This window comes from Centropristis striata, chromosome 6 (genome assembly GCF_030273125.1).
Source record: "Centropristis striata isolate RG_2023a ecotype Rhode Island chromosome 6, C.striata_1.0, whole genome shotgun sequence".
Taxonomy (NCBI): domain Eukaryota; kingdom Metazoa; phylum Chordata; class Actinopteri; order Perciformes; family Serranidae; genus Centropristis; species Centropristis striata.
In genome coordinates, this window is record NC_081522.1 from 38,769,807 (window position 1) to 38,782,946 (window position 13,140).

Genomic DNA, 13,140 nt, shown 5'->3' on the forward strand with positions numbered 1-13,140 from the left:
AAAAATCTTGCAAAAAACCTTTGGAGCATTATTAAGCTCCCTCTCTTGCAAGATATCAGGTCATGCTTGGTACCAATGGATTTCTTATGTCTTCCAGTTTATTATAATACAGTGTGTTAATGCAGCATGTAGTCTGAGCCTGAGACAGCCTCGAAAGACAATAAGTAAGTGAGTGACACTCCTTTAAATCTCGGAGGGTTAAAGTTTTTATTTTTAAATGTATGCAGTGAATGCCAAACAAGTACCAGGCTGAGTTTTAAAGCTACAATGAAGATAAGTCATTGGTACCAACCATGTGGGGATGTCTTGTTGGGAAGGGGCCAAAAAAACCCCTGAAAACTTAGGCTTAATTTTGGCGAAATTTATAAAACGTCATGTCCATTTTCAATGCTGTCTCTTGACCTCTGACCTCAAGATATCTGAATGAAAATGTGTTCTATGTGTCCCCAAGAGTCTCCTCTCTACAGACAAATATCTTCAAAATACAAGAGGAACTTCCTGCAGACACAAACCAGGGTCAGCTCTCTGCTCTATAGCAGCATATTTCATCTGAGCTAACACAGTGTGCAACTTTTAGGACACACAGGGGAAAACACACTTTCTGCTGTGGCTTGTTGCATAATACAGTTATTACAATAACCAAAATCATTATCAATAAAACCATGTTAAATGTCTAGATATCAGCTCTTAAATTAAACTCTTATCACCTATTTTTGTTGTTATCATTATATTCGTACAAACAAATGTACCTTTAGTTGTACCAGACATTAAAATGAACAAGAAACTGAAGAAAACAAAGGTGGTCTGATAATTTTTTCCATGACTGTCATTTTGTGTCTCTTTTGATCATTTTTACATCTATTTTTGGTCAATTTGTTTCTTTTTTAGTCATTTTTACATCTACAGTCATGGAAACATTCTTGATAATAACCAAAATTATTATCAATAAGATAACAAGAGGAAATACAGGCACTGTAATGTCACAAATTATGTCACAAATATCCACGTCTTAAGATAACAAAAACCCAAGATGTGGATCTGGAAAATCATGTTTCCTGTGTTTACGTTTATCTAACAGTCCAGTGAATCACTTCTACTGAACTTCTTCTTCTTTTTGGTGGCAACTCTCCAGTTATTGGGCCTGTGTCACAGTATTTTCACACAGCACAACACCGGCTCTTATATGGTGTTTAGAGGCGTTACCGAAGATAATAAACTGTTAAGATCCAGTGGGATTCATCACTCAGCACACCTGAGTCAGAGCAGATTTGGATGTTTAGGAATGTTTGTTGCATGAACAGAAACGTCTCAGTCGGAGGCGACCTGCAGCCTTCACTGACCGTCCATCTGCCGTGTTTTTGTTGAGATAAACTGACGTCTGACCCGTATGTAAACACTCAGAGCTGCGTCTGTGGCTGCTCGCTGCTCGCTGGCCGCTGACGCACTCTCACTAATGTCAGGTTGTCATCAGGGAGCTCGGCCACGGCCAGCAGCAGCCTGCTGAGAGGCCGGCCTCCTGCTGCTCTCCTAATCCACTCAGTGACAACAAGTGAAACGTGATGCTTGACTTCCGTCCGAGTGCGAGTCAGCAGCTTGTTGCAGACGGAGACAATGCTGCGGGGCTTTAGAGGAGAATCTGCTGGGGTTGCATGTGGCCAGAACTAAAAATAGACTCTGATTAAGTAAATCTGTGAGATGAGGGAGACGATCTCTGCAGACGTACGATGGCTGAAGAGTCGGACTGAGACGTGGAGATCACACAGGGACACAGGCTGGAGAGCAGAAAACAAACAAAAAGAAACGTGTTTTTACTTATTTTCAACAAATCCTGAGAAAAGACTAAAACCAACAATGTTAAAGCCCGTTGGTTCCTTAACCCTTTATCGGGCAAGAACCGTATTTGGAAACTTCAGCAGATATCCAAAATAAAAAATAAAAATATTTAGATAAAAAAGTTTTCTCAAAATATTTTTTCCTAGATTAAAGTGGCAAATCTGCATGAAAAAAGTCCGATTTACAAGAAAAAAGTGGAGGAAAAAAAGCAACTTTTTATTGCAGATTCACCACTTTAAATCTCATAAATCTGCACATTTTTTTCTCGTAGATTTGCCACTTTAATCTCGTAAATTTATTTCTCGAAATATTATCCCCCTCCCCTGGGTCCGTATGTGTTTTTACACATTCCAAAGTCCACATTCTGGCAGTATGTAATATCCTCCAAATTTGGAATTTGCAAGTATTTCAATGAGTGCCCTATTAAGGGTTAAAAAGGAGACAAAAATATGTTTTTTAAATGTTCAGTTATTTCTTAAAACAGCTGGGAATTGATTTTTTGGCAAATGTTACTCAAACTGTAGTTAATAAATTAGAATATCATAGAAAAGTTTATTTATGTCATTAATTAAATTCAAAAAGTGGAAATAACACATTATATAGATCAATTACACACAGAATGAAATTTTTTTTAATGTTTCTTAATTTCTTAACACTGAAATATTTTTTATGTTTGAGGAAAATGTTAGAAGGAAAGTTTTAATAGGTTAAAAATATTAGGCTTTATATGTTTTTGTTAGTTCAAGAAGAACAAACTGTGAGTAACAAATTGCACAAAAAGACCTGATGTATCAAATATGATTTTTTATTTGTCAATAGGCTCAATAAACACTCCAGTTTTAAAAAAAAAATAGTAATTTTTAATAATAATTTTCTGGCAATTATTTAATGGTTCAGGCTTTATAGGGTTAACAGAGTTTGGACAACAACAATTTAAGGAGCAGAGGAATGAGATTTATGAGGCTTTGCAGGTATTGATTGTTTGGATCAGTTCAGTGTTGGTTTGTGTTAGATTTCCTTTCCTTTCTTTCACGCGTCATGCATATTAAAGTTTGCACACAGCGAGCAAAGCAAATCATCCTGACGCCCTCTGACCTCACTGCTGCGTCTGACATGAAACACCGTCAACCAGCTGCAGCATGAAGCTCTGCACACCGTCATCCTTCACACAGAAACACACATTAGTCATTGTTTGTCTGGAGCTGTAGAGCTGTCACACTCCACCACATCCAGCAGAATTACTGCCTGTTGTTACGCAGCTCTGCAAGCGTCTGCGTCACTGAAATTGTGCTTAATCCTTTGGAGTTTGAGGTTATTTTGTTGGTTTTTGACTCCTTTTCTTTCTGCCTGTATAAACCACTTAAAAATCTTTACTATGACGTGTTGGTATCATTGTTTTCAGCACAACCTCACCTATATGACCTGATTATTATTTTAATTTTGACTCACTGGATCAACATTTTGATCACACAAAAAACACACAAAAAAATTACAAAAAACATATAAAAACACATAAAAAACTAACAAAAACCCCCCATTAAAAACACAAAAATTAAAAAAACACACATAACATATAAATACACCAAAAACTCACACACAAAAAAATACAAAACACACATAAAAACACACACACAAAAACACATGAAAACACACACAAAATTGCAAAAAAAAAATACAAAAAATGCACACAAAAATTCCAAAACACACAAAAAACATAAAAAACACAAAAATTTAAAAAACACACATAACATAAAATTACACCAAAAACACACACATGAAAACACACACAAAATTACAAAAAAAAAATAAGAAAATGCATTCAAAACACACACAAAAAACACACAAAAAAACACACAAAAAATTACAAAAACACATAAAATACAAAAAAACACATAAAAAACACAAAAATAAAAAAACACACATTACATAAAAACACACCAAAAATATACATAAAAACACACACAAAAACACATGAAAACACAAACAAATTACAAAATAAAAATACAAAAAATGCACACAAAACATACACAAAACCACAAAGAAACACACAAAGACATTACATAAAACACACAAAAAAGTAAACGCAAAGATTGCATTAAAAATGCTGAATGCACACTGAAAAATTTGAAAAATCTCTGTAACTACAAAATCATGTTACTACACTTGGTCGAGGTGTTTTCTACCTTTGCTAAAAAAGGGTTGATGCATTAAATTGGACATGGAAACTTGTGGAAAAGCCAAAACTTTGGAGTTCAGCTGACAGCAGGAAACATGCTGCTGAACGTTTTTACGTCATGATGTCATGAAGAAGTCGAGCTCCGGAGCTTTTGTGGACTCCAGAGGGTTAAACAAAGTGTGGGACAGTTTGGAGGAACAGAGAGAGAGATAAGAGAAACATATTTGTCATCATGTGGCAGATTGATCCAGTTCATGCCTCTGGCTTCCGCCTCCTTCCTGCAGAAACCTAGTTTTAATGTTTCAGAGGAGATTAGGGAGAGAGGAAAGCAACGGTGTAATGAATCACAACAGATCCTATATGTGAGGATATTTCCTTTCTAATTAGTTTCACTGTCTGATTCCAACTGCATGACAGATGCTCAGTGTCCTAAAGCGTGAAATAAAGACTGATTATAACCTGAATCTGGTCAGAATGATGAGAAAGGATGAGACTAAGCGAACTTCACAATGAAATATATAAACACCAAAAGGTTTGGGTTTTGTTTGAGACCATAGTGTTGTCCTAAAAAACATTTCTGAGGTCCTAAACCAAGTGAGAAGTTTTCTCATTTTGTGTTGAAATGAATGGACCTGAATGCTTCTGCAGCCCCCATCAGTGCCCCCTGCTGGAATATATGGTGCAATACGGCTTTTTGTGCATTTTATTATGAATTTCCACAGTGAAAAGTCCTGTAAGTTTGTGAGAAGATACCTGAGGTCCTGTAGAATGTAGATATGGAATTAGTGACTGGACACAGATAGTTTAATTTAAATACATTTGAATGTAATATTTTACTGTACACTCTATATCCAAAGGTGTTTTATTTTTTATTTTTTTATCCACAGTGAACAGTTCTGTGAATATCATTCAATTAATCTTATTTCCATATTTATCTGGTATTTGGGCCTGGTTTTGTACGCTTTATTCTGAAAACTGAAAACCACACGTCGACTACTAAAACATTTTCGGTGCGACGCAATTAATTATTTCACGTTGTGTGTTGATATAAAGTTAATACTTGCGCTTTTTGACTTAAGACGGCTCACTTGACCACAGTGATGTAGGAACCAGACCAGAGAAGATTTAAATCTTCAAACCAGCAGGAACCAGCGTGGAGTAGTTCAAAGAGAGTTCCTCTTTTGTTTGTTTGCCTTTTGTTATATCAGACTCTGTCTTTGTTAACAACCTGGCAGACAGCAGGACGACATTAACAGGCCAATCATCTGTAAAATACAACCTGCAGCACACAGAACAAACTGTACGGACACCATGTTGAATGACTGCGGAGGCTGGAGACACGTAATCTTGTTAAAGTGCCCATGGTTTTTTTCCCCCCTTATTGTAGGAGGGATGCTGAGATGTTTGAAAGGAAACATCTCAGCTGTAAGTGCTGCTGTAATGACAGAGTGGAGTCAGAGCTGTCTCTGATTCATCACAGTGTAAATACACACACTGCTTCTTATCCTTAAACAGGGATCAGTTGTCAAGATCTGTAGGAGGTTTTTGTTCTTTTCTACAAGAAATGACAATTATCTTTATATTACATGCTAAAAGTCATATGCATTGAATGTTTTACCATTCAAAGGCCTTAATGTTGCATTGTTTCTTCCTCTAAAGGCAGAATGTGAAGGATTTATCTGTTGTGGTTTGCAAACACGTTGGGTTACAAGGTAACCCTGGTTCTCTGAGTATAGAACAGATCATTGGGTTACAAGGTAACCCTGGTTCTCTGAGTAGAGAGAATATGGTTGGGTTACAAGGTAACCCTGGTTCTCTAATAAGTTTTTGACTTTGGCAAGTTTGTGTTTCTGTGCATCTTATTAGAGTTATTTTTTATTTACCCTATGTAAGGGAATATGAGTTGTGGGGGTTGGAATTTTGTGCGTATCCTCTGTAACCTGTTGCTTAATTGTGAAAAAATATATAATTAAAAAAAAAAATTGAAATTGAATTGTGTAAAATATAAATTAAAAAAAGAATACATCAAATTCAGAAACCAGTGCAAAAACAACAAATTCTGAACATGAAATATGTTGTATTTGTAAAGTTTTCAATTGAATATATCACAAATTATTAGCATATTATTGAATTCTGTTTTATTTATGTATTAGACAATGCCCTTTATGGAAAAATAGTGTTGTAGCTGCAAGGCTGAGCCAGGTATAGTGTTTAAAACATTCACTCTTAGAATTCCCTTTGTATAGTTAGTTAGTGAGGTTTTTAAATGATTTTCTTGGTTTCTTTAAGTAAAACTGAATAGTAGGTTTTGAGTCCTCTTTTTGTTATATTTATGTATATAATGTGAACAGCACCCACAAGCCATTTTTCCTCTGTATTGTGCCTCATTAATTTTGTTTGTAACAATAATCTGTGCTCCTTTGTTAAAAAAAAAAGAGAAAAAAATGATGATTGAGAAGGATTACTTTTTGTTCTGTAAACTACCTGCCTGTTCCTTAAAAAAAAAGTAAGATGTGCTTAATTTGTTTCTGATTTCTACCTTTAAACGCCTTATTTTTTTATTCATTTTATCTTTCTTTCATTGCACAACAACTAAACATAAACTGTGTATAATCAGTAAAAAAAAACATGTTTCAAAATAGAAATTAAAAACAGCTGAGAGTGAGAAATAGTGAAACAAACATTGTGGTGTTTGTAGATGAGGATGGTTGAACCTGTTGACGTGTTTCAGGTGAAAAAGGAACTAACATAACAGACATGACATCATCATAATCCCTCACCAGATGTTTCACCGTCTCAGACTTTGTTTAAGGTCCAAACGACGTCAGCTGTTTGTTTTCTGACTCACAGAAATAAACTGGACTTCAGATAGAAACAGCTGATTTATGTCAGAAAGGTCGACGTGAAACACAAACACTGTAAATGTTGATGACTTTAATGGGAAATGGAAATCCTGCAAAAACAAAACAGATCTTTCTCATTTTATTTTGTGATGATCCACGAGTTTGTTCTCAATATTCAACCTTTTAAATAATAAAATGTTGGATTATTTTCTCTTTTTATACTGTGTTTAATTTAGCATCTTTCTTATTTTCCACTAAAAACTTCCCTGAATATAATTTGACGTAAGGCTTCTTTTTACACTTTTTACACCCCTGGATGTTCCTGTGGATATTTGATAGAATTTAAATTTGGTGTTTCCAAGGTTTGAAAAAGTAATAAAAGTTCAATTAAGTGCTTGAAATATATACAATTCTACTACAAACATGTGACACATTTTAAAACAAAGTTAAAGTTTATTGTCTTTTCCTGAAATGTATTCTGTAAAATGCTGTCACAAAAACATAATTTTGATTCTTTATAGCACCGTAATTTCTCATTTTATGTGGTGAAGAAGCGAAATATGTATATTAAATATTTTCCACAGCTGTAAGGTGCTGGAAATGCTTGAAAATGCTTAAAAAGTGCTGGAGTTTGATTTGGGGGAAACCCTGATAGTCTTAGCTTCATTAAATAACAACATAAGAGCATATTTAGAAAGATAATATATAATATTTAAACATATTTGTAGATTCTAAGATTTACAGATTTGTTGGATTAGAATACGATATATGAGCTATTATTCATTTAAAAATGTAAATAATATTTGCTGAGCAATGTGACCCTTTAAACCATGGGTCTCACACAACTTTGTGTCTTTTTTTGGTTATTTAGTGTCTTTTTTTGTAATTTTGTGTCTTTTTCTAATAATTTTGTGCCTTTTTTTAGTAATTTTGTGTATTTTCTGGGTCATAGTGTGTCTTTTTTGGTCATTTTGTGTCTTTTTAAAATAATTTAGTGTTTTTTCCGTCATTTTGTGCCTTTTTTTAGTAATTTTGTTTCTTTTTCTAATAATTTTGTGTATTTTCTGGGTCATAGTGTGTCTTTTTTGGTCATTTTGTGTCTTTTTTTAGTAATTTTGTGTCTTTTTTTGGACATTTTGTGTCTTATTAAGTAATTTAGTTTTTTTCTGTCATTTTGTGTCTTTTTTTAAGTCATTTTGTGTCTTTTTTAGTAATTTTGTGTCTTTTTTGGTCATTTTGTGTCTTTTTAAATAATTTCGGGTTTTTTTTCTGTCATTTTGTGTCTTTTTTTAGTAATTTTGTGTCCTTTTTTTTGTAATTTTGTGTCTTTTTCTGGTCATTTTGATACTGCCTCCAGCGGCCCCCAGATAGTTTGAGTTTGAGACCCCTGCTTTAAAATATATAATATATACATTCATATCATGATAATTCACATAATAAATGAACTAATCTGAAAGGTTTCCTGGCTGAGCACGATGATCCACATCACACAGAATCACATTATGACCAAAAGTCCCCAAACAAGCCGTTTCTGGTCTTCCAGGACAGCCGTCAGCAGGGACACACAGATTTATTTTTAGGGTCAGAAAAGGTTTTCTGTCCCTGAATAGAGACTGTTCCACTTCAGTGACGTACAGGAGATTCATTAACATCTTTTCCAGAGACCTGATCATATATACAGGTCAGTGTGTCCTCTCTGCTCAGTGATTCAGCAGCCTGCAGGTCATTACGGTCCGCAGCCTGTTGGGCCCTTTGTGTGTTGGTCCACATGCTGCCTGATGCATTTTCATGAATCTACTGTCGTTATAGCAGCACGTGTACGATGGTCACCTGCCTAATTGGCATCAATTAGAGTATGTTAATAACTCCAACACGACCTGCTGGGTGGTTTGAAGCATCTAATGTATTGAAAATAAAACTAAACCAAACAACCTGATCTCTAAAAGTCTAAATGCAAACAAAATATGGATGAAAAATCCAAGAAAAAATACAAGAATTCAATCAGAACAGCAAAGGTGTTTAGTCTAAAAACCAGATCAAACAGTAAATCTGAGGGAAATGATCTTGCTGCATGGACAGATAATTTACCTTGACAAGATTTCTTAAATTAAGATTATTAAATCTAGAAATAAACATGTTGAACACTTAAAATAATAAATTAACTCTTAAAACAAGATAAATTATCTAACACTTCTAAATCTAAAGTTTTTTTTATCTTGGTAAGAACCAAATAATCATCAGGTCACTCTGCTCAGGCCAGTTCATCGCTGCTGGCAGCTTTAATTTATCTGGTTTTAAGAGTTAATTTCTTATTTTAAGGGGAAAAAAATTCAGTTTTTCTGACAATTTTTTTCTGTTTTTCGTAGTATTTTTTCTGTTTTTTGTAGTATTTTTTCTGTTTTTTGTAGTATTTTTTCTGTTTTACGTAGTATTTTTTCTGTTTTTTGTAGTATTTTTTCTGTTTTTTGTAGTATTTTTTCCCTGTTTTTCGTAGTAATTTTTTTTCTGTTTTTCTGACTATTTTTTTCCCAGTTTTTTATTAAATCTAGAAATAAGCATGTTGAACGCTTAAAATAAGAAATTAACTCTTAAAACAAGATAAATGATCTAACACTTCTAAATCTAAAGTTTTTTTTATCTTGGTAAGAAACAAATAATCATCAGGTCACTCTGCTCGGGCCAGTTCATCACTGCTGGCAGCTTTAATTTATCTTGTTTTAAGAGTTAATTTCTTATTTTAAGCGTTCAACATGCTTATTTCTAGATTTAATAATCTTAATTTAAGAAATCTTGTGAAACCTTTTCATCTTGCCTGTATACACAACTTAAAAATTGTTTAAATGCCATGTTGGTATTTTGTCATCTAACTGTTTTTTCTTGTCATGTGACTGTATTTTATTTGTGTTTAGCGTAACAATTTTGGTCATTTTGTGTCTTTTTTTGGTCATTTTGTGTCTTTTTATAGTCCTTTAATTCAACATAAAATGTGATTTTGAATCTTTTTTCTTACTTTCAAAACACTATCATGCTCAATAAAGAATTTTAAACGTTGCAAATGTGACCAAAGGTGTCAAATCTAACATATAAGAGGGTTCCATCCAGTTCTATCATTTGATAGTAAATCTATTTGAGCTTGTCTCCAGTTTTACTTGGTATATCATCATCAAACTGAAACTGGCCTCATGGAGTTTACAGCCAGAACTTTAGAGGTAAATGTACAGTAGGGCTCCACGCTGCTTTGTTTTCTAGTCTGGATGGAGTCAACAAGTCTGGATTTCGTGCTTTTGCAGACTCTGGAGGGTTAAAATAACACCACAAGAGCTTATTTAATTTATATTATTTCAACATATTTGTAGTTTTCTAACATTTACGTGTGTTGGATTAACGTGTGTTACATTACCTTTGACCCCTGATAAAGATAAAGATAAGACATAAGGTGCTCACACTATTTGTGCCTCTGTATGTGTGTTAACAGCAGCATTCTCCTAAAAGCCTCCCTGACCTACATCCTGCTCTCTGGTTCAGTTTCTGTCTGCTGGGAACCTTCAGCTCCTTTCATCTCCGTCTCTGTTTCAAAGCTTTTCTAAGCTCTTCATCTCCCCCTGGTGCTGCAGAAAAGAGGTGATTACAGATGCAAAACAGAAGGTGACCCATATACCTCCTCTCTCTCTCTCTCTCTCTCTCTGTCTCTCTCTCTCTCTCTCTCTCTCTCTCTCTCTCTCTCTCTCTCTCTCCCAGGGCTCTGTTTCCTTAAATCTGTCTTTTTCTGGTTGGCCCTGCAGCCCTGGGGAGAGGAGGACGGAGCTGTATCACCCCGTCCTCACATCATCTGAAACACAGAAGCTGCACTGCAAGAAAGGTGTTTAGTCTAAAAACCAAATAAAAACAGTAAATCTGAGAGAAATGATCTTGCTGCATGGACAGATAATTTACCTTGACAAGATTTCTTAAATTAAGATTATTAAATCTAGAAATAAGCATGTTGAACACTTAAAATAAGAAATTAACTCTTAAAACAAGATAAATTATCTAACACTTCTAAATCTAAAGGTTTTTTTTTTATCTTGGTAAGAAACTAATAATTGTCAGGTCACTTTTTGTGTATTTTGTAGTCATTTTGTCTCTTTTCTGTGTCTTTTTTCGTTATATTGTGTCTTTTTTTGGTCATTTTGTGTCTTTTTGTGTCTTTTTTGTGTCTTTTTGTGGCTTTTTTGGTATTACTGTGTCTTTTTTTAGTAATTTTGTGTCTTTTTGGTCATTTTGTGTCTTCTTCTGTGTTCTTTTTTGTCATTTTGTTTCTATTTTAGTAATTTTGTGTCTTTTTTCAGTCATTTTGTGATTTTTTTGTGTCTTTTTTGGTCATATTGTGTCTTTGTAAGTCATTTTGTGTCTTTTTTGTGTCCTTTTTTTAGTTATTTTGTGTCTTTTCTTGGTTTAGATTGTTAAATCTAGAAATAAGCATGTTGAATGCTTAAAATAAGAAATTAACTCTTAAAACAAGATAAATTAAAGCTGCCAGCAGTGATGAACTGGCCCGAGCAGAGTGACCTGATGATTAATTGGTTCTTACCAAGATAAAAAAAACTTTAGATTTAGTAGTGTTAGATTTTTTGTTCATTTTGTGTCTCTTTTGTACATTTTTTGTCTTTTTTGGTAATTTTGTGACCGAAAAAAGATGTAAAATGACACAAAAAAAGACACAAAATGACCAAGAAACAGAAACAAAAGACGTAAATTCACAAAAAAGACATAAAAAGACAAATAAATGACCAAAAAAAGACACAAAATGACCAAGAAAAAGAAACAAAAGACATAAAATCACAAAAAAAGAAATAAAAGACGTAAAATCACAAAAAAGACATAAAAAGACAAAAAAAATTACCAAGAAAAGACACAAAATGACCAAAAAAGACACAAAAACAAAACAAAAAGATGTAAAATCACCAAAAACGAACGCTTAAAATAAGAAATTAACTCTTAAAACAAGATAAATTATCTAACACTTCTAAATCTAATTTTTTTTTTATCTTGGTAAGAAACAAATAATGTGCAGTGCACTCTGTGCAGAGTGTACGTGGTAGAGATTAACCCTCTGAAATCTTCTGCTATTACGTCTGTTAAAAAATCTGTTAAAAAATCTTCATGCCATGTTGGTATCAGTTTTTTCAGCACAACATCACCTATATTAAGAGTTAATTTCTTATTTTAAGTGTTCAACATGCTTATTTCTAGATTTAATAATCTTAATTTAATAAAATCTTGTCAAGGTAAATTATCTGTCCATGCAGCAAGATCATTTCCCTCAGATTTACTGTTTTTATCTTGTTTTTAGACTAAACACCTTTTTTGCAGTGTGGGACCTAAAGATGTTGTTGCCTGTGCCATTGACTTTGATCACAGCTGTTTCATTATGATTTATTAAAACTAACTAATCTCACTGTGTAACAATATCTGCAGATATCTCCTGCTTTGTCTAAAACTGGAGGAAATGTTAGAACCTGGTGAGAAGGTTTTTAGACAACTTTTTTCAGTGTCTAATCATGTTGAATGATTAAGTTTCTTTTTCTTAAAATAACTATTTCTGTGTCTCTTTATATCTCACTTTTTTTAGGTAATTTTACATCTTTTTGTTTTGTTTTTGTGTCTTTTTTGGTAATTTTGTATCTTTTCTTGGTAATTTTTTTTTGTCTTTTTATGTCTTTTTTGTGATGTGTGATCACATTTTTTGTGTGTCTAAAACTGGAGGAAATGTTAGAACCCGGTGAGAAGACCCAGACCTGCAGATCAAAGCCAAATGCTGCTCTGAATGAGAGTTTTTCCATTTTAGGCAGTGAGAGACAGAAAGCTCTGCTTCTCTCTGCTTTACTTGGCTCAGCGCAGCAGTGAGTCGTCATCTGTGGACCAACATGATTAAAATAAAGAACCATGTCTGAGACCTTTGCCCATTTTTGATTTTGGCTCTTTTGAATAAACAAACACAGAGAACAGAACATTTGCACGTGCACCTTTTAAAAATATATTTTTAAAAAGAATTGCATTGTTGGTTTTTTCTTACTTTTCTTTCTTATTTTGAACTGCAGCTCACTGTTGCACAACAGTTTCCTTTGGGACAAATAAAGTTGAAGATGACTTTTAACAACACAAACACATTTTTATACCAAAAAAATTCTCATTTATAGACGATTTTCTCTTGATTACAGATGATAATGTCCAATAAATATGTCCAAAATATAATTTAATTCAATTTGATTTTGTGCTCCAATCTGTGGTATCTGCAATCCAAAATCT